At 42.9% G+C, this 19,000-nt stretch overlaps 1 protein-coding gene across 5 annotated transcripts in view; it reads right to left on the bottom strand.

Moving 5' to 3' along the window:
- PAK5 (p21 (RAC1) activated kinase 5) overlaps positions 1-19,000 on the bottom strand; it is a 174,789-nt gene that overhangs the window by 96,285 nt on the left and 59,504 nt on the right. Inside the window, exon 1 of one of the 5 annotated variants that reach the window (XM_043544049.1) lies at positions 11,423-11,518. The exons of the other annotated variants lie outside the window; for them this stretch is intronic. The gene's annotated coding sequence lies outside the window, so the exon portion shown is untranslated. Of the gene's footprint in view, positions 1-11,422; positions 11,519-19,000 lie in introns of those variants that run through there. 5 annotated transcript variants of the gene reach the window in all.

Here is a 19,000-nt window from a genome sequence, read left to right as displayed (position 1 = left end):
TACTGAATTATTTGAATGCAATGTTCTGTACAGATTAATGTAACCATACTGAAATTTTTGGCAGAAGTTCAGAACATATAAGCAGGCTTGTTCTAGCTCTCTGGACTCTTCAGTCACAGCATAAGCAGATGGTCGTAGAGGAACCATTTCCATTTATTTTCCTCAAATCAGAAGTCTTCCATTTCTCAAATCATCATCATGTCACTCCATTTTGTCTGCAGGGTCCTCATTGTTTAATGGTACAGCTGTGATTTGAATACATTGCCCTTTTTTCTTAGTCACTACCAGTCATTTAGTTCAGTATATTTATTCCCCCGGCCTTTCTAAATAATTGTTTTAAATGCTTGTTCTTTTGTCCCACCACAACTCACCTCCTGGTTTACAACCACAATACAATGGCCATGCCAACCACATACTGTGCTTTCCATCTGCTTTCCACTAATGCTTTTCCTGTTAGCCCGATGTTTATCTACACAGTGGTCTGCTAAGTGATCTTCAAGGTAAAGTTTTCTGTATATTATGGCTACTCTCACTAGCCTAGTGAGTCAGAAAAATTGGAAGTGGTATCATTTAGCACCATACCTCTATATCTACTGGGTTACTAAACAGACACCAGGCTTTTATCCCCCTAACCCAAGGGGAAGGGTTTGCTAGGCTATGCTCAGGAAATGTTTCAGAGAACAATACAATAACAAGTGAGAAATGAACACGGTGTAGATACTGTGCACCTAGAATGGTGTACAGGAGCGTGAACACTGATAAATATTTATTGGCAGTAATGCCCGCTATGTACTAGGCCTGGGTAGTCTCTGCTCAAAAGGAGCTTATGACCTAGAGACAGAGGTCAAGGAACGGGGAACAACAATAGATTTGTATATAATTTACTAACATGATTCACGACAAGCAGCACAGCAGATGTTAGGGCCTCTCTCGTGACCATATTTTATGTCCTTAAGACTAAGGATGAGCTCAGGAGTCACTGTCTCTGACAGGTTGGGTGGAAGGAGGTACAGAGGCAATTGTCTGACAGAGAGGTGGACTGGCGAAGCAGAGGGGACAAATGCAGCACAAAGCTTGGCAAGGGAGAATAGGCAAGGAGGGACATTACCTAAAGTTTTGAAGGTGATGGTAAGAAGCCACAATTGATACAATATCAGATGAGAAGCCAATGGAGGGATTCATGAAGGGGAGTGATGTGATCAGACAGTCATGCAAGGAAGAGATGAGTAGCAGCAGCAGCATTTTGCTTAGACTGTCGCGTGTGGCACCAGGGCTTTGGAGCGGAGCCTGGAGCTGGAGTGCGGAGCAGCTTCGGAGCAGTGGAGCTGCAGGTTTTTACCTGGAGCTGGAGCGCGGAGCAGCTCCGGAGCAGTGGAGCTGCAGGTTTTTGCCTGGAGCTGGAGCGGAGCCGGGGCACAGCTCCAAAGCCCTGTGTGGAACAAGATTAGTTTACCCCGTCAGGTCATGTATCTACTCCCTCAGCTTCCCCTTCTTAGCTTCCTGTAGGTGGGCTTTCACATTCAACAAGGTTCAAGCAACACCCCTGCTCAGAGTCTGGTTTACTGGACACACAATAAGTACAAGTAGTTCCTCCTCTAGGTCACAACACATCTGTCATTTATGCTCCTTTGCATTTAGTCCTCTCTCTTTACTTCTCCCCTTGAAGCATGGCCTCAGACCCTTTAAGTCTCTATAGTCCCTCAGCCCTCTGCCACACAAGGACCATCCTGGCCCACATGGAGAACCCCACATACGGCTTTGCTGTTCACAAGATCTAACTCTGCAACTGGCTTCCCAGGGATCAGAAGAAAAGCACTGACTGGACGGTGTTCACCGTGTGGATTCATCGGTGTCAGTACATAGCTGGCTGCTTTCAGTGGAGATCTTTCACTCGCCTGTAGCGAGTGTCTTTCTTGAAAGTGAAGATCTACTCCCAAAAGGGAGTCCATGGAAATGGCAGTATTCTTGTGTCTCAACAAGTTCCAGATCAAGTATGTTTAGCTTACAAATCGAAATATGTATTTCTTAATTGCTAGCCCTGCTGCCTATTAATTTCACTTGGGGATCCCTAGTTCTTGTGTTATGAGAAAGAGACCTCTATCATATGCCCGCTCAGTCATCTCTTTTCTGAGCTGAAAAGTCCCAATCTTATTAATCTCTCCTCATATGGAAGCTGTTCCATACGCCTAATCATTTTTGTTACCATTTCTTGAACCTTTTCCAATCAATCTTTTTGAGATAGGGTGACCATATCTGCACGCAATATTCAAGATACAGGTGTACCATGGATTTATATAGAGGCATTATTATATTTTCTGTGTTCTCTATCCCTTTCTTAATGATTCCCAACATTTGTAGCTTTTTTGACTGCCGCTGCACATTGAGTGAATGTTTTCCTAGAACTATCCACAATGATTCCAAGATCTTTCTTGAGTGGTAACAGCTAATTTAGATCCCATCATTTTATATGTTATAGTTGGAATTATGACAGGTTTCAGAGTAGCAACCGTGTTAGTCTGTATTCGCAAAAAGAAAAGGAGTACTTGTGGCACCTTGGAGACTAACCAATTTATTTGAGCATCCGATGAAGTGAGCTGTAGCTCATTAAAGCTTATCCTCAAATAAACCGGTTAGTCTCTAAGGTGCCACAAGTACTCCTTTTCTAGTTGGAATTATATTTTCCAACGTGCATTACTTTGCATTAATCAACATGAAATTTCATCTGCCATTTTGTGCGCAGTCACTCAGTTTTGTGAGATCCCTTTGTAACTCTTCAGTCTGCATTGGACTCAACTATCTGAGTAATTTTGTATCTGCAAATTTTGCCACCTCAGTGTTTACCCCTTTTCTCCAGATCAGTGTCCATCTTCTATGGGCGTCCAATTTTAAGCTCAGCTAGGACTAGTTTGATGCACAGATCACTTCACAGTAGCAGCTCTGAAAAGAGTACTCTGCGGCAGTGATAGGGTTGCTGAACACAATTCTTTGTTATTTGTAATATCCATGCAGAGTACAGTTCTTGGGTTAACCCAAGATCTGAACTGTCATGGCAGCACACAAGAGCAAGTTTATTAAACAGTGGTTCATATAGACAGCCAAATACACTAGTCCTCTGATCTAGAGTGACTTCTGATTAGTTTGTGTGTGGACTTTCCGTTCTTATTAGGCTGTCAGTGGTCTGGGATCTGGCTAGTTAAGCTGCTCTCCCTCCCCCAACCCATTGTGCAGTACTATTACAGTTGCAAGAGGGGTGCTCAAACTCATCATAACAGCGCAGCCAATAGAGCGATGAGGGGCAGCCAGGTGTGGAGATGAACTAAGCCCTGATCCTGCAAACAGTTATGCATGTGCTTAAAGAAGTTAATGAGGTAGTCACATGCTTAAAGATAAGTGTTTGCAGGATCAAGGCCTGCTTTCCTTATTGGAGATAAACAGTGGCTTGATTCAGATTCTATTTACCTGGACAATTAGTTATCTTTTTCTTGTTCTTTCTCCTGGATTCTGTGTATTTTAAATATTTGCAAATTACTACTGGTAGAACTGCTTTAAAGCATGCAAAATAAAGTTAGTTTAAATCAGAATTCATATGCTCTGAAAATATTTTTACTGTGATAAACTCAGCCAGATGCGCATTTCAATGGCACTCATTTTTAGAGGTGACATATCGCTTTAGAAACATGTATTCATGCATCATTTATAATTCATACAATGCAGCCCCTCAAAATGCTAATACAAATTCACCATGATTACCTGAAATGGGAAGTGGCAGTTCACTATGTTCACATATGAGGTAAACTAAAGAGTTACAGATTGTGTCATCTGATTTAATGCACGGGGAAGAAAAAGGCAATATGGGCAAGTCCCTCTAACATAAACCTCCTCACAGCTATCTGAAACATATGACATTTGCTTCCCATTATTAATCTGCCCCCTCATCTAGGTATAAAAATTCATCCTCCATTTCTGCTCCATTTCTTCTATGCTCATCACGACCTGAATGAGATTTTGTAGCAGGTCTTCACTGTGAGAGTAGAATGTATTTCAACTTTCAGGTACTAGGACTACAGTATGGCTGCAAGGAGATATATTTGAAATTCAAATATAAGTACATTTCATGTACTTCAAGAATAACCACATATGGTAATTTTTTGTGTATTAAAACTGGGCAAAAAATTCAAAACTTTTCCCACAAATATTTGTGCACATAAAGTGATCTGTTTACACTTCCGTGTTTACTTTCGCTGAATATTTTCAGAAGTGCTTTTACTAGCAAGAATGTCTGATGAAGCAGTGAATATTAAGCAATGTGGAAAATGAATTCTGAATTTGTTTGCATTAGATTTCCAAAGGCAATACTCTTAAAAAGTTTGGTTCACCCAGAGTCACAAATCCCACAATGTGTGAGCTCCTTACTACTTCATGACTGCAAGAAGCTGACCAAGCTACTTCCAACACCACTATGCTTGCAACTCTACTGTTCACCCCTTTTTCCAGATCATCCATAAATATTTAACAGGCCTAATAGGGAACCTTCAGCCACAAAGTTAACAGGCAGGGTGCCAGGTGTCATGATGACAATTGACTAGTCACTCCTGTCTCAGCCAATATCTGATCCATGACAATACTTCACCTCTCACTAGGACTTACTTCCTTAGTAGCCGCTTGTGAAGGACTATGTCCACATTTCTGCATGTTCACCGCCAAAATTTTCGAGAGTGGCCTCTAACTTTGGGAGCCTCAGTTTTTGGGGACTTCCTGTAAGTAATTGGGGCTTGACCTTTAGTGATTCTGGGCACCTACAACTACATCTTATTTCAGCCAGGTTCCTTTTATCCATGATTTGGTGATGCACATAAAGAATTCTCGAAGATTAGAGAGGCAGGCCTTTCCTTCAAAGAAGCTATGTTAGTTTGCAGGATCATGCCCGTGTTTTCTAAACTATTTAGTAAATAAGAACTTATATTAAAAACATTCAGATACTGAGCCACACTTCCTCTGTCACCAGCCATGGCCCAAAGGCTCCTGTGACTAGTGTGTAAAGGATAGTTAGTTCTGATGCTTCAGTATACTTGACAATCTCCAGAACTAGTGTGACATGGCAGGGTGCCAGATAGTGATTTTTTGAGTTGTGATGCAAAGCTAGACAGCTTCAGAGCCATAAAAGAGAACAAACTGGGACAAAACTGGTGCAATGGGAGGAGTTTGGGAAATCTACAAGTACTTCATATTGCCTATAAAGCCAGTACATCCTAGATAAAACTGAAGTATTTTCCACTTAGGGGCCTTCATGTATTGATGATCAGAGTATAACAATGGCAGAATGTTTGGGGCATGCCAGGATCATCTGTGCTGACAGCTCATCAGACAAGTCTCAGAATTCTTACTGTAAATTAACATGTGGCCTGTTGACCATCTGTAACAGGCAAACACATTATATGCACTGCTATGCAGCTTCCACAACATAATTTCTACAGGTTTTGGCTCCATATACTGGATAGAGCTGGTTGAAAAATCCAGTTTTATTTCTGATTTTTTTTTTTTGAACCAGGCAGTTGAGTTGAGATTTAGATGTTACTAAAACATTCTTAATGAAAAAAGGCATTGTCTTCATCTCCCCCCCCCCCCCCCCCCCACACACACACCCCGAGATTTCATTGAAACTAAACTGTTTATAAAACATTTCAGCTTTGGGTCAAACATTAGCTAAATTGAACTTTTTGAATATATCCACTGTGCTTTGCTTTTGAAATCAAGATACATGGATTCCCCCACCACCACGCATGTATTATGGGACAGTAGCTCAGACTGAGCCACAAGACACTCAGTTCCCTCTTGGAAGTAGCAGGGAAATGGCAGCACTTGCTGATATACATGAGAAGAGTTCACAGACTCTTCTATATCTAAGGCATTAGAACTAGTCACGGCACATCTTAAGTTTTGTGATTCAATACTCATCTGAACAAAACTCTACCACTAGGCTATTTGTATAAGTGATCCAAAGATAAAACTAAGAAACAGAGCCCCAGATACAAGCAAGTCTCTCATTTGTTTTTAAAAAAGCAGCTATTAAAAGGAACTGTTCTACTCCAGTCCAGTAATAAACTATTACTTGTGAATACATTTGGACAACTGTGTCAAATTCATGGCCAACTAGAAGTTCATGGTAGTCACTATGCTGCATGCCAGGACCGCTCAGTTTCATGACAGCAGCCAGGAGAATTCTCAGATCTTTGTGCTCCGAAAGCGAATGCCCCTACCACTTAAGCTAAAGGAGGATCCAATGCAGCCCAAGGACACACAGTTGAGTGGTTGCAATGTAACTCACATGCGCAGTGGTGCTAATACACAAGCCACTGCCAGTTCTTTACCTAGGGAAGAGACAGCAATCGTTCTGAACAGGAATATTTTACTTCTGCAACTGAAGACTCTTGTTCATACTGTAGCTTGTCTATTTGCATAGATTTTATAGGAGTTATAAAGTTCGAGAGAGTTTTGCCATATAACAATACACTGACAGCTATGGCATTACAGAACCATAGTGTCTGACAGAGTGCCAAGTAGACAAACTATAAAACAGAACATCTCAGTTGACTAAGAAGAGTCAGCCAAACTACAAGGCTTATAACATTGTGTTCCTTTGCTAAAAATCCAATAAACCTGATTTCCTAGCATCAGACCAGTCAAATGTTTATGTTTAGTCCTTTTCTCTTTCGCACACAGTTTCAGAACAGGGAGGAGAAAGGGTACAGGAAGCAGCATTCCAGTCTTAGTTCAATGTTAGGATAATCATTTAAAGATTAAATAACATTCTCCATATAGCATTTTACCATACCATAAACATTCAGTACACAAACTTCTTGCTAGAATTCACATGAGGAGCTCTGCTGCTGTTTTGGTCTGCACTCTTGTAGTTTATGGCAGAGAAGATCTCCTTTTGAACTATAACAACAGTTTAATTCTTTTAAAAAACAATCCAGGAGTTGGATAAGGTTTTCTAATAAATGAAACATTCTTAATCAACACCAAAGTCTCCCCCTGGAAAAAAGACGGCAGTTTTCAACTACTGCTTTAGAAGGCTCATGCTGTTCAATTTGCAATTTAGACCTTCCTTAAAACAGGTTTAGCAAATTTGATGTAATTTGCCACAGAAATATTCCTCCCCCCCTGAATTTATATCAGTTAAACATCAGGCACCCCATGCTTTATTTAAAATTGGCAGTATAATATTTTCAGGTTTTGGCACTTACCATGAATGTGATGAGTGGTTAAAGTTAAAAAACCTAGTTTCATGACAGTATAAGCAAGTTTTCACAGTGTTTTAAATAATGAAGATGAATTCATCTTGTTTCAATTTAGTAAAGTCAGAGAGGTCCTCTGCAAGCATTGCTTTATGCTCAGAAACCAACACTAATCTGACACATAAAACCCCTTTTTATTTTCTCTGCTGGGTGTGCTCATGCAGAGTTTGGTAACTCCCAATGAACATTCATACAAAAACTGCACACTCCAGCAACTGTGGAGTGGACAAAATAAGCAACTGTCTTTTCCACTTAGCACTCAGCAGTGAGCTGCAATAGATGGCTGAACTATTATTGTGGTCAGTTGGCTTACAGAAGTAGGATTTGTATGCAGTGTTATTGTGGCCATGTTAGTTCCAGGATATTAGAGAGAAGAGAGGTGGGGGTGTGAGCTAGTATCTTTTATTGAACCAACTTCTGTTGGCGAGAGAGACAAGCTTCTGAGCCACATAGAGCTCTTCTTCGGGTCACATCCTCAGAGCCCTGTGTATGCATCAATGATGCCACTGGAGAGCGCTTGTCACTCACCAACAGAAATTGGTCCAATAAAAGATATTACCTCACACACCTTGTCTCTCTAGAGGTAGGACCTGACTACCATTTACAGTATCATGACTCATAGGGGTCCAGGGAGAAAGAGTTAGGACTGGTTAGCTTAACACTGTTCCCCTTCCCCAGTCTCCTATGAAATGTATAAGAATTGCACAGCTCCGGCATGAGGCAGTAACCCTTCATTTATAGTATCATAATTCAATCAGAACAGAGGAGCAAGCCTCAGTGGACAAAAAGAAGCAGGTCATTTCCCTGCTGAGAGCACATAATATTTCATCCTAGTTTTGTCTGGCTGCCTGACAGTGCAACTGTGAACAATATTAACTCTATACAGCGATCACTTTGCTGGGAACACTTAAAACTGTTTACAGACTATTTTCAAACATTAATATGGCAAAACATTGTGGAGCTCCTTAAGAGCCATAGCAGGCTGGGTATTTATTCCAACACTCATCTAACATTAGAAGGAGAAAGAGGAGACGAAGGCTTGATTTCAAAGGCATTCTATAAAAAGAAACTCTGTGGCACTCCTTCTGGCTTCTTCACAGAAGATCTCAGCCATGACAAATGGCATAGCTGGGTGGCAATCAGCACAGACAAGCAGAAAACAGATTTACTCTAAATTAATCTATTGCCTCACGAAAGCTGTATCTGACTTAATTCTAGAGCTTAAAAAAATCCTCTTCACAAGTCTGATCCCACAAAACACGAATATTTACCAGGCCTCACAAAATCAACTGAAGGGTTACTAGCACTTTTGCGTGCCAGGTGTTCAACTTTTAATACCCCAGCTTGATTTTCAGAGGCGCCGAACACCTCCAGCTCCCAGACTAGACAAGCAGGAAGTGCAGCAGCTCAGCATCGATGGACATCAGGCCTGTATCTTACATTTTGGTGCCCTAGAAGTGAGGCAGCCAAAATGAGAGGCCACTTTTGAAAACTTTGGCTTAACAGCTCCATTTTGCTCATACGGGAAGTCAATGGGAGTTTTGCCATTGATCAATAAGATCTGGATCAAACCCTAATAATATTTACTTTAATGAAACACCAATTATCTTTCTAACTTTTGAAAAGATTGGCAGATCTACCCAGTGTAGGTTATAACTAATAGTGGAAAATGAAAACATAATACTCTATTTTAAAGACGTTATAGTTAATGTTATATAATAAAGTTCAACTGCATAAATTACTTAACATAATTAAAGTTCAACACCCTGGGGGAAAATGAAAGGTATAAAAACCTACTGTGAAGAAAAGAGGAAGCTAGTTAAAGAGGGGCTAAAGTCAATAAGAAAGACATTAAAATTGTTAGACTTGGCCTGGATACTATTTAAGGAAACAGTCTCAGACAGCAGCCATACCACCCAACAAAAGGGGGAAACAAGGTCTGATGCTGTATGATTGAAATATGACCTTTATATCAATGATGCCACTGTTAGACAATTGCAACAAAACGTGTACAAAAGTAGGTGTCAATGGAAGAGTTATGATTTGCTAAGTATTGTTATCCTGTTTATACGCATGTATCTGAAGTTATGAATATTGGCTATATGCCTGTGTCATCATTGTGTTTGTTTCTGGGGGTAACGCCCACCAATTAAAATCTACAATGAATCAGGCAGCTTTGTGTTGATGGCCCACTAAAGACAATTAACTCTCACAAGGGGCCATAGATAGGGGACACTGCACAGGACTGGCTAAGCCACCAAGCATCGCTGTCCCGCCCCGGGGCTGACCGCCCATGTGGCCTCTGAACATTCCTCTATGCTCCCCAGGGGGTGCACTCCACTCTTTTTTTTTGGCAAAACTGGGCATTTGTTCCATTTGCTCTCCTCAGCTGATCACCAGTTGACAAGAGCAAATGAGACAAATGCCCAGTTTTGCCAAAAAAGTCAGAACATCTGGAACAGGGCTTAAAAAGGGGATTTTCCTGGCCAAAACGGGACATACGACCACCCTAGCTATAACCCCCCCCCCCACCACCACCACTCATCCCACTCAGCAAGCCTTCCTGTGGACCTCCCAGCCAGTATATGGTAATGGCTGCCCCGTGAGTCAGCAAGCCATGTAAGGGCATGTGACTTGCCCACGTGAACCTGGACTGCATCTTGTGCCAGTAATTTTCCCAAAAACTGTGCTGTGGGCTTCGTTTTGGGATAGTACAATTCCAAGCACCTGGCAAAGGATACAGAAGACCCATGAATCATCTCCATTTTGCCTCTTTCCTGCTCTGATTCTCTGCAACTAAAAAGGAATGTTCTAATCTATGGACCTTCCAATCTTTTTGAAGTTACCAGAGACTTTACAAGCCATTAGTTCCATCACTGCGACAAGCCTGAGATGAGAACTTTGCAATGATTGTATGTATATGATCTATTAACCATTTTGTCAACTATCAGGGAGTAACCGTGTTAGTCTGAATTATTTGGGCATAAGCTTTCATCGGTAAAAAACCGCTTCTTCAGGTGCATTTTGACTCTCTTCTTTTCCTTACGAATAAACCGTTAGATTTTAATTACTAAAGGATTGGCAACAGCATGATTATTGGGTAGGGTCTGAGTTATTAGCCACATAGCCAGAGCAATACATCTCTTGAGATCAGAAGAACCCTTTGTTTGATGAAATTGGTTTTCAATAGCAACTCATCATAAATTCTAGGGTCTGGGTGGTGAGCCAAGGGCTGGAGTGTGGCATGCCTAAGGAGACTGCATTTAAGACTTTCTGGTGAGACAGAAGTTCACTTTTGTTACTGGCTTGGTATATGTAATGATAGAATAACTACCAATTTGGGGTGTGTCTACCCTATTTCTCAGGGTTTTGCCCTGAAACTGGTATTCTCAGCTGTGACCCACTGAGGCACAGCGATTGACGGCAATAAGAAAACCAACATGGCTCAAGAGGTTTTTCCAAGCCAGATGATTCATCGAAATTTAGAAGTTTCGTTTTTTTTAAACTTGGCCTCACTAAGACTGGAGCATAAGTTTCAGCCCGTCACATGTAAGAATGCCATTAGAAGGGCTGGGACAAACTCAAAGAGTAAATAGCTGGAGGTATAAAAACGAAGTGACAAGAAATTAAGTATAAACAGCAGCCTGAGAAAATAGATTGATCTAGGGGACAGCCAGGAGGTAAACAGAGCAATTAAGGAAGATAACAATGCTGAAAAAATCAAATGTCTTTATATCAGTCTTCACTATAAACGTTAGCAATATCACTAACCCAGATCTACTCCTTTCTGGTAATAGAGATGAGGTACTATAAGAGATTGAGGTGTCAGAAGAAAGTGTTCTAAAGAATAAAAATGAGATGAATAAGAAAACAACCAGTCACCAGGACTAGCTGGTATAAACCAGAAGTTCTGAGGAATAAAATGACTCAGCTGCTAGCAAAAACTTCCAAGTAGCACTTAGGAGAATTCCAGAAGCGGGTGAAGGCATCTGTGACATGGCAGCACTACTTCCAGCCTGACAGGCATACACTACCTCACCCAGTCTCCTTTAAATAGGTGTATTGTCTAAACACAGGACAACATGAAAAACAACCAACCAACCACCCGCAGTCCCTCAGCTCACCTTTTGTCCTGGGGTTTCACAACTTCCCTTTGTAGGGGCCTCTGGGAATCCTGCTTCTTGTGCCTTCCCACTCACAGCAAAGTCTATTGCTCATCTAGGACAACCTTCCTAGGCACCCACCACAGGCTTTATCTCCCCTCCTCTGTGATCCCTCCTCCTTAGGCTCAGCCTATCCCAATCATTCCTCTGACAGGCCTTTATAGCCCCAGGTGCAGCCCATACCCTCGTAATTAGCCCAACTGGCAGCACCTGTCTCGCACAGGGGAACTGGACCTGTTTGAATCACAGGAGCCAGCCCGTCCCGTGGCAGTAACATAACAGAATGGAGATGTAACCAAGTGCAGCTGCTCCAGCATTAGACTGAGAGGAAACTATTGCTAGTATACAGAGGCCGTGCGTAAGCTGCAAAAAGAACTGGTGACCTTTCAGAGACGGTGGGTTCCTTAACTCTGCTACAGAGGTATTATAGAAGTGAGGTGGGCAGTTAGGTGACAGAGCACCTCCAATATCTTGAGGTGAAAGAAACTTCACATACTAGGAAAGATAGTAAGAAGGTTCAGTTCATTGGTACAGTAGAAATTTGTTCTGATTTTTAATGCTGTATTCCGTTTCTTTCTGGATAGTTTAATTCTTCTCCTGCAGGACAGCAGATGATGGTAATGATGATTCAAAGCTCGCTGAAGTAAATGGAAAGACTCTATTTGAGTCTAGGTTTGAGACTAGGTCCTAAAACTTGAGGTTAAAATAATGGATATTCATTAATTAATGCTCAGATGTGTCTCTATTCTGTATTTTACATTTGAAAATTATGATAAACCCATGCCCCATGTTACTGTTGCAAAATCCCACAGAGGAAAATTTAAACATTTCATCCCATCAAATTAAATTGTTCAAGTTCATGAAATATATAGCAAGCTGGTTTGTTTAATCACCAGTGCTAGATCTTTGTTTTTCTGCACATTCTCATTAAGATGATGTTGGGATGAAGAGTCTCATTAATCATCAGATTATTTTAATGGTTAGTGTAAACAAAGCAGAAAAGTAGCCACTTGAGTTCTCCAGACAGAGAATGTTTTTGATTTCATTAAGAAGGAAATGGTGGCTGAACTTGTCACATGAAATTGGTGCGGTGATTGCTATAGCATCAAAACGTGCCTGGTAGTCCTGATTGCAGATGGTCCTGCACAGGCTTGTGTAGCATGGTAGAAAGAATGCAGAAGGTTTCCGCATTGTGCTAAATGTGCTCAGCCCAGACACACTCCTAACCCGCCTCCCTCTGCTTCCCAGGCTTGTGCCTTTATCATCATTATTTCTGTTAGCTCGGCATTTCTGTGCCTGGACACTCTTTACAGAACTAATTGTACACAAATAATAGCCACAAATGAGTGAAGTTCTCCCAGCATAGGTTTCTGGGTCCTACTCCAGAGAAGTTAGGAGACGCCACCTAATTTTCATGAAAATACCTGCCCAAAGAGAGGAGTTGCAGTATCCCACTGCTAGACTGCTCCCATGGCTGGTTAGCAAGCCCTTTCAGAGGGTATATCTACATAGCAGCTGAGTGGTGTAATTCCCAGCTGAGGGAGACATCTATGTGCTAGCTCTGCTCAAGCTAGTATGCTAAGCATAGCAGCATGGCTGTGGTGGTAAAGGTAGCGACTCAGATAGCTGCCCAAGTACAATCCCACCAGATCTGTGGGTACATACTTGGGCAGCTGCCTCCCATGCCGCTGTGGCCGCATGGATATTTTTAGGTTCTAGCTTGAGCATATCTAGCATGTGTACATCTACCCAAGCTGGGAATTACACCTCCCAGCTGCTGTGCAGACATGCCCCTAAGAGAGGGCTGTAAACTCACTGACTCTGTAAGTCTCAAGAGCAGACCTTCATATTCCATCCACCGTTTCAGCAGGCAGTCTGGAGAGCTTTGAGCTGTGCTTGGGGTAAATGATGATTAGCCCATGATAGGCATCTGGTTACTCTGCTTTCAGTGTCCACTCCCAAGCTGAAGATTGAGCCCAGAGCGTGTCCAGGTGTATGGACTCTCCTTCACGCATAAAATGAGAGAGGGAGGTGGGGTGAACCTCCTTGCATCTCATCCTTGTCTCCAAACTCAAGCAAACAGTGGCCAGTGTTGGCCAACTATGTTACCATTGCCCAGCTGCATGCTTGAGCCAGCCAGTGGTAAGCAGGATAGAGAGTAGCCCTGCTAAACGTTAACGTGTGTATCTTTGCATTGCACAACGTTCATCATTTTTGGCTGATGCAGGATTTGGCTCATCACGTCTCACAATAACAGTGTTGGAATTCTTGATGGTACAAATGTTTATATGCATGTAGTTTTTCCATATTAAAGTGAATAATTTAAATCAGTCTCATTAGGTCAGCCAGAGACTCTTGAGATCAAACTGCAATTTAAGAAAGGAAAGTATACCAGTGAATGTAAATTGCTATAGAGAAGCATATTAAATATTAAAGATGTCCAAAAGGATGAAAGACAATTTAATGAATCAGTTCTGAGCTTCTGATAATCCATCATTATTAAAACATTGCAATCTCAAATCGCATTTAGTGAAACCAAAACCATCAGTTTATTTAGGTCTCAAATTTGACCTGCCTTAATGTTATAAAATTTGAAATTAATTACTGTCAAATGATATTTGCCATGTTGGTGACGAAAAAATAAGCATGATTTAATTTGCACTAATGATCCAATCCTGTAGTCGTTATTTTTATTTATTCGTACTGCCCCAGTCATGGGTCAGGGTCTTGCGTACAAACCCAGAAGAAAAAACTGTCCCTGCCCTGAAGAGTTTTAAGTCTAAGTCTAAGTCAAGACACAATAGATACAACAAATAGACAGAGGGAGCATAAGGCCTTGTCTACACTGCAGAGTTTTGTCTCCAAAAGGCAGCTTTTGGCGATGAAACAGTGAAGGTATTGATTGCTACTTTTGGTGACAAAACCACCTCGATGAGAGGCCTAGGGCTTTCTGTGACAAACTTAAAGGGACAAGGCATCAATGTAGACACTGCCGTTCATTATTTCACTATAACTGGCCTCACCCAGTATCCCACAATTCCCACTGTGACCACTCTGCTCACTGTTTTGAACTTGGCTGCCCTGCATTCCTGCTACACAGGCATGCGGCCCTTCCCCTTTCAAGGCTCCAGGAAATTCTGACAGCTGAGCATGCCACTCAGATCTCGCAGCAAAGAGCCAGTCATGAACAATGAAACAATGCTAGTCAGCGTGAAAAGCAGCGGTCACACCACACCAGCTGCCTCGCCATTGTCATGCTTTTTGTAGGTGTCACGACAGAGGAGCGTTTTAAGGGATTTGAAAGAGGGATTTGAAGGAGAGGAAAGTGGCTTTGCAAATGACTAGAATCATAGAATCATAGAATATCAGGGTTGGAAGGGACCTCAAGAGGTCATCTAGTCCAACCCCCTGCTCAAAGCAGGGCCTATCCCCAATTAAATCATCCCAGCCAGGGCTTTGTCAAGCCTGACCTTAAAAACTTCTAAGGAAGAAGATTCCACCATCTCCCTAGGTAACGCATTCCAGTGTTTCACCACCCTCCTAGTGAAAAAGTTTTTCCTAATATCCAACCTAAATCTCCCCCACTGCAACTTGAGACCATTACTCCTCGTTCTGTCATCTGTTACCACTGAGAACAGTCTAGAGCCATCCTCTTTGGAACCCCCTTTCAGGTAGTTGAAAGCAGCTATCAAATCCCCCCTCATTCTTCTCTTCCGTAGACTAAACATCCCCAGTTCCCTCAGCCTCTCCTCATAACTCATGTGTTCCAGTTCCCTAATCATTTTTGTTACCCTCCGCTGGACTCTTTCCAATTTTTCCACATCCTTCTTGTAGTGTGGGGCCCAAAACTGGACACAATACTCCAGATGAGGCCTCACCAGTGTCGAATAGAGGGGAACGATCACGTCCCTCGATCTGCTGGCAATGCCCCTACTTATACATCCCAAAATGCCACTGGCCTTCTTGGCTACAAGGGCACACTGTTGACTCATATCCAGCTTCTCGTCCACTGTAACCCCTAGGTCCTTTTCTGCAGAACTGCTGCCTAGCCATTCGGTCCTTAGTCTGTAGCGGTGCATTGGATTCTTCCGTCCTAAGTGCAGGACTCTGCACTTGTCCTTGTTGAACCTCATCAGATTTCTTTTGGCCCAATCCTCCAATTTGTCTAGGTCCCTCTGTACCCTATCCATACCCTCCAGCGTATCTTCCTCTCCTCCCAGTTTAGTGTCATCTGCAAACTTGCTGAGGGTGCAGTCCACACCATCCTCCAGATCATTTATGAAGATACTGAACAAAACCGGCCCCAGGACTGACCCTTGGGGCACTCCACTTGATACCGGCTGCCAACTAGACATGGAGCCATTGATCACTACCCATTGACCCCGACAATCTAGCCAACTTTCTATCCACCTTATGTCCATTCATCCAGCCCATACTTCTTTAACTTGCTGGCAAGAATACTGTGGGAGACAGTGTTAAAAGCTTTGCTAAAGTCAAGGAACAACATGTCCACTGCTTTCCCTTCATCCACAGAGCCAGTTATCTCGTCATAGAAGGCAATTAGATTAGTCAGGCATGACTTGCCCTTGGTGAATCCATGCTGACTGTTCCTGATCACTTTCCTCTCCTCTAAGTGCTTCAGAATTGACTCCTTGAGGACCTGCTCCATGATTTTTCCAGGGACTGAGGTGAGGCTGACTGGCCTGTAGTTCCCAGGATCCTCCTCCTTCCCTTTTTTAAAGATGGGCACTACATTAGCCTTTTTCCAGTCGTCGATTACGGGGCACTCACCCAGGCATGAGCGCAGGAATAGCCAAAAATGTGAAGGTGTTTGTTTGAAACATGTAACGAATGGGTGACGCAGACTGGTATCATTGGCAAAGAGGAGGTGGGGCTCAATCTTTCACATAACATGCACGAGATGTTAGGTTAGCCATGCACATGTGCTATGTGAGGGGACTTCATGTTTATGAGAGGATGACCCATGATCAGATCTATGGTGCAGGAAAGCTAGATTTTGCAGCCCACCGGTGGGTATAACTCTCAAAGTCAACAGGAGTTCCGTAGGCAGAAAGGCTGTAGAATTAGGTTAGTGATAAGACACGGTAAAAATTAGGGATTTAAAAAAAATGTCTTGCTCCTAGTGAGGCTGGAGGGCTCAGTCGATTGGTAATGAGTAGAAATCATTTCTCCTCTAGGTCACTGTTCTGAATCAAGTCCAAGTTTGTAGGGACCAAAAGTCATTATCTGATGGATATTTAGTGGCCTACCTGAAGTGAATTAACGGTCTCGGACAATTGTTGGCAGTCTCAGTAGAAGCCAAGCACTGAATGGTCAGGGAGACTGAACTACCCCGTCACTCACAGAGGTGGTCCCTCACAGATCATATTTGGGGTACCTCAACTTTTTCTGTTGCTGCTGCCTATCTCATGACCCTGATCCTGCACATCTCATCCACCCAAAGACCCACTGTATAATGATTTCTAAAGGGAAGTTGGTCTGGCTTTCTTTTTTTTTTTAACCTGGATAGAAAATCTACCATTTAGACAACTGAGTACCTGGCTCTGATATTTAGACATCTAGGGACTAATTCTCCTTTCACTTATCTCATCGCAAATCAGACCCTCTGTTGACAAATCTAAAATTAATATCTCTGGGGCTGTCAATCTAACACCTTTCACAAACTTTACATCGCCTATAGAAAATGCTTGTCACTGCAAACAGATTTCAAAAGCAAACCCAGCTCATCCCCTGCAAATGCACACTCCCCACATGCATGTAAACCTAAGTGCTGGATGAAATCTCAGGGGGAAAAGAAGTCAGCTGAGAGTAGTGATGTAAACAGTCCCATTTTCATTTCTGGCCTCTCCAATCTGTTTTCTTTGTAGATTTGAGTTTTGTGTCCTCAGCAGCCCATATCATAAACCACCTTAAATAATTCTGCCCATATGACACTCTGTACTCAGGAGAACTCTGGTACAGTACAGAGCTTGAATCAGAGCTAACTCACTAGAGAGGCTGGTTGGAGGAACAACTATGAAGGATGCCTCCACCAAGGCTTCCCTGTGATGAACAGAGAAGTTTAATTTCCTGAACAGCCAGTTCCTTTAGCTTCAAAACACTGACATATCCTTGATAAACCCACACAAGAGAACAAAATAAAACACTTAGAATCCTTTAGGGCCTGATTTCTAAAGGGGAATTGACTTGGCTTCCTTTGTTACCTTGCTAAAAAATCTACCATTTAGCAACCAAGTATCTGGACCAGGTATTTAAACAGCTAGGGACTGATTCTCCTTTTATTCCCCTCAATGCAAATCAGGAGTAACTCATTTGAAATCAATGGGATTATGCTAGTGTAACTGAGAAGAGAATCAAATTCTTAAATTCTTCCATTTCTACCCAGTTCAGGGAGATGAAGAGCATCTATTCTGTCTATTCAGAGCAGCTGCTGCCGCTTTTGCTACTGATGCTGCCTGCATTTACCTTTCCTCCCACCAGGGCAGCTATAGCAGCAGAAGCTGCTTCCTCCAGCTCTCTCTCTGCTTGTAGCAGAGTGGAGAAGGCTGCAGCTATCCTGCAGAGAAGGAACAGAATGGAGTGGAGGCAGGGTTGATGTAAGGGACTGAGGCCCACATTCAGGAAGGGGCTTAGGCACTATATAGGCCTACGCTCTCTATACTGTGAAAGGGGAGAGGAAGATCCCCAGAAGCCAGTATGCTATGGGGAGCCGTGTAAGCTAGCCAGTGGGAGATGCCAATGAGAGAGGAGTGGCCGAAGGTCCACCCCCTCACAGAGATAAGCGCCTAAGTCCAGACTGCTGGGAAATGCCTATCTCTGCTAGCGGGGAGCCCCTCTCCTGATTAGGGTGACCAGATGTCCCGATTTTATAGGGACAGTCCCAATATTTGGGTCTTTTTCTTATATAGGCTCCTATTACCCTCCACCCCCGTCCCGATTTTCCACACTTGCTGTCTGGTCACCCTACTCCTGATGTCAAGCAGCTAATTTCTGTGAGAATGAGGTAGGCACCTGCCTCGCTCCACACAACATGAGACGGTGAGGCAGATGGAAACTACCCTTACTACTGAGGGGATGGGAGTTCCAGCCAGCCCTGCCTGTAGATCTCCAGCCTCAAATACAGTGTCTGCTAGATGATCTCTCCTTTTAAACACAAATCCCAGACTGCCTGCCTGACACCACATTCACCCTCCCCCGCCCACCCCAGCAGTCTCTTCCCTTTCACACCATGTCTTTTAAGAGGCAAAGCCGAAATATGGTTCTGCTGGCCTGAGTCTCCCTTGCAAGACCAAGTGCCAGTGCACATAATTAAAGGCTACTTTGAACTCTCTCTTCGACTGTCACATTCTTCCTGTTTGCTAACCTCACTGCAGACCAGTTGCAGTTCCCATCAGGGCCTTGCCGTGGGGTCCGCTGTTGAAATCTTCGCTGGTGAAACTGTATCACAACGCAGCCTGCTGGTAATGCGCTTTCTTCCTCCGTTGCTCCTGAGAGTTGTGTATTGCCTGTCTCTGACAA

This window comes from Chelonia mydas, chromosome 3 (genome assembly GCF_015237465.2).
Source record: "Chelonia mydas isolate rCheMyd1 chromosome 3, rCheMyd1.pri.v2, whole genome shotgun sequence".
Taxonomy (NCBI): Eukaryota; Metazoa; Chordata; order Testudines; family Cheloniidae; genus Chelonia; species Chelonia mydas.
Note: the sequence above shows the minus strand (reverse complement) of the source record. Positions and strands in the feature narration are given on the sequence as shown.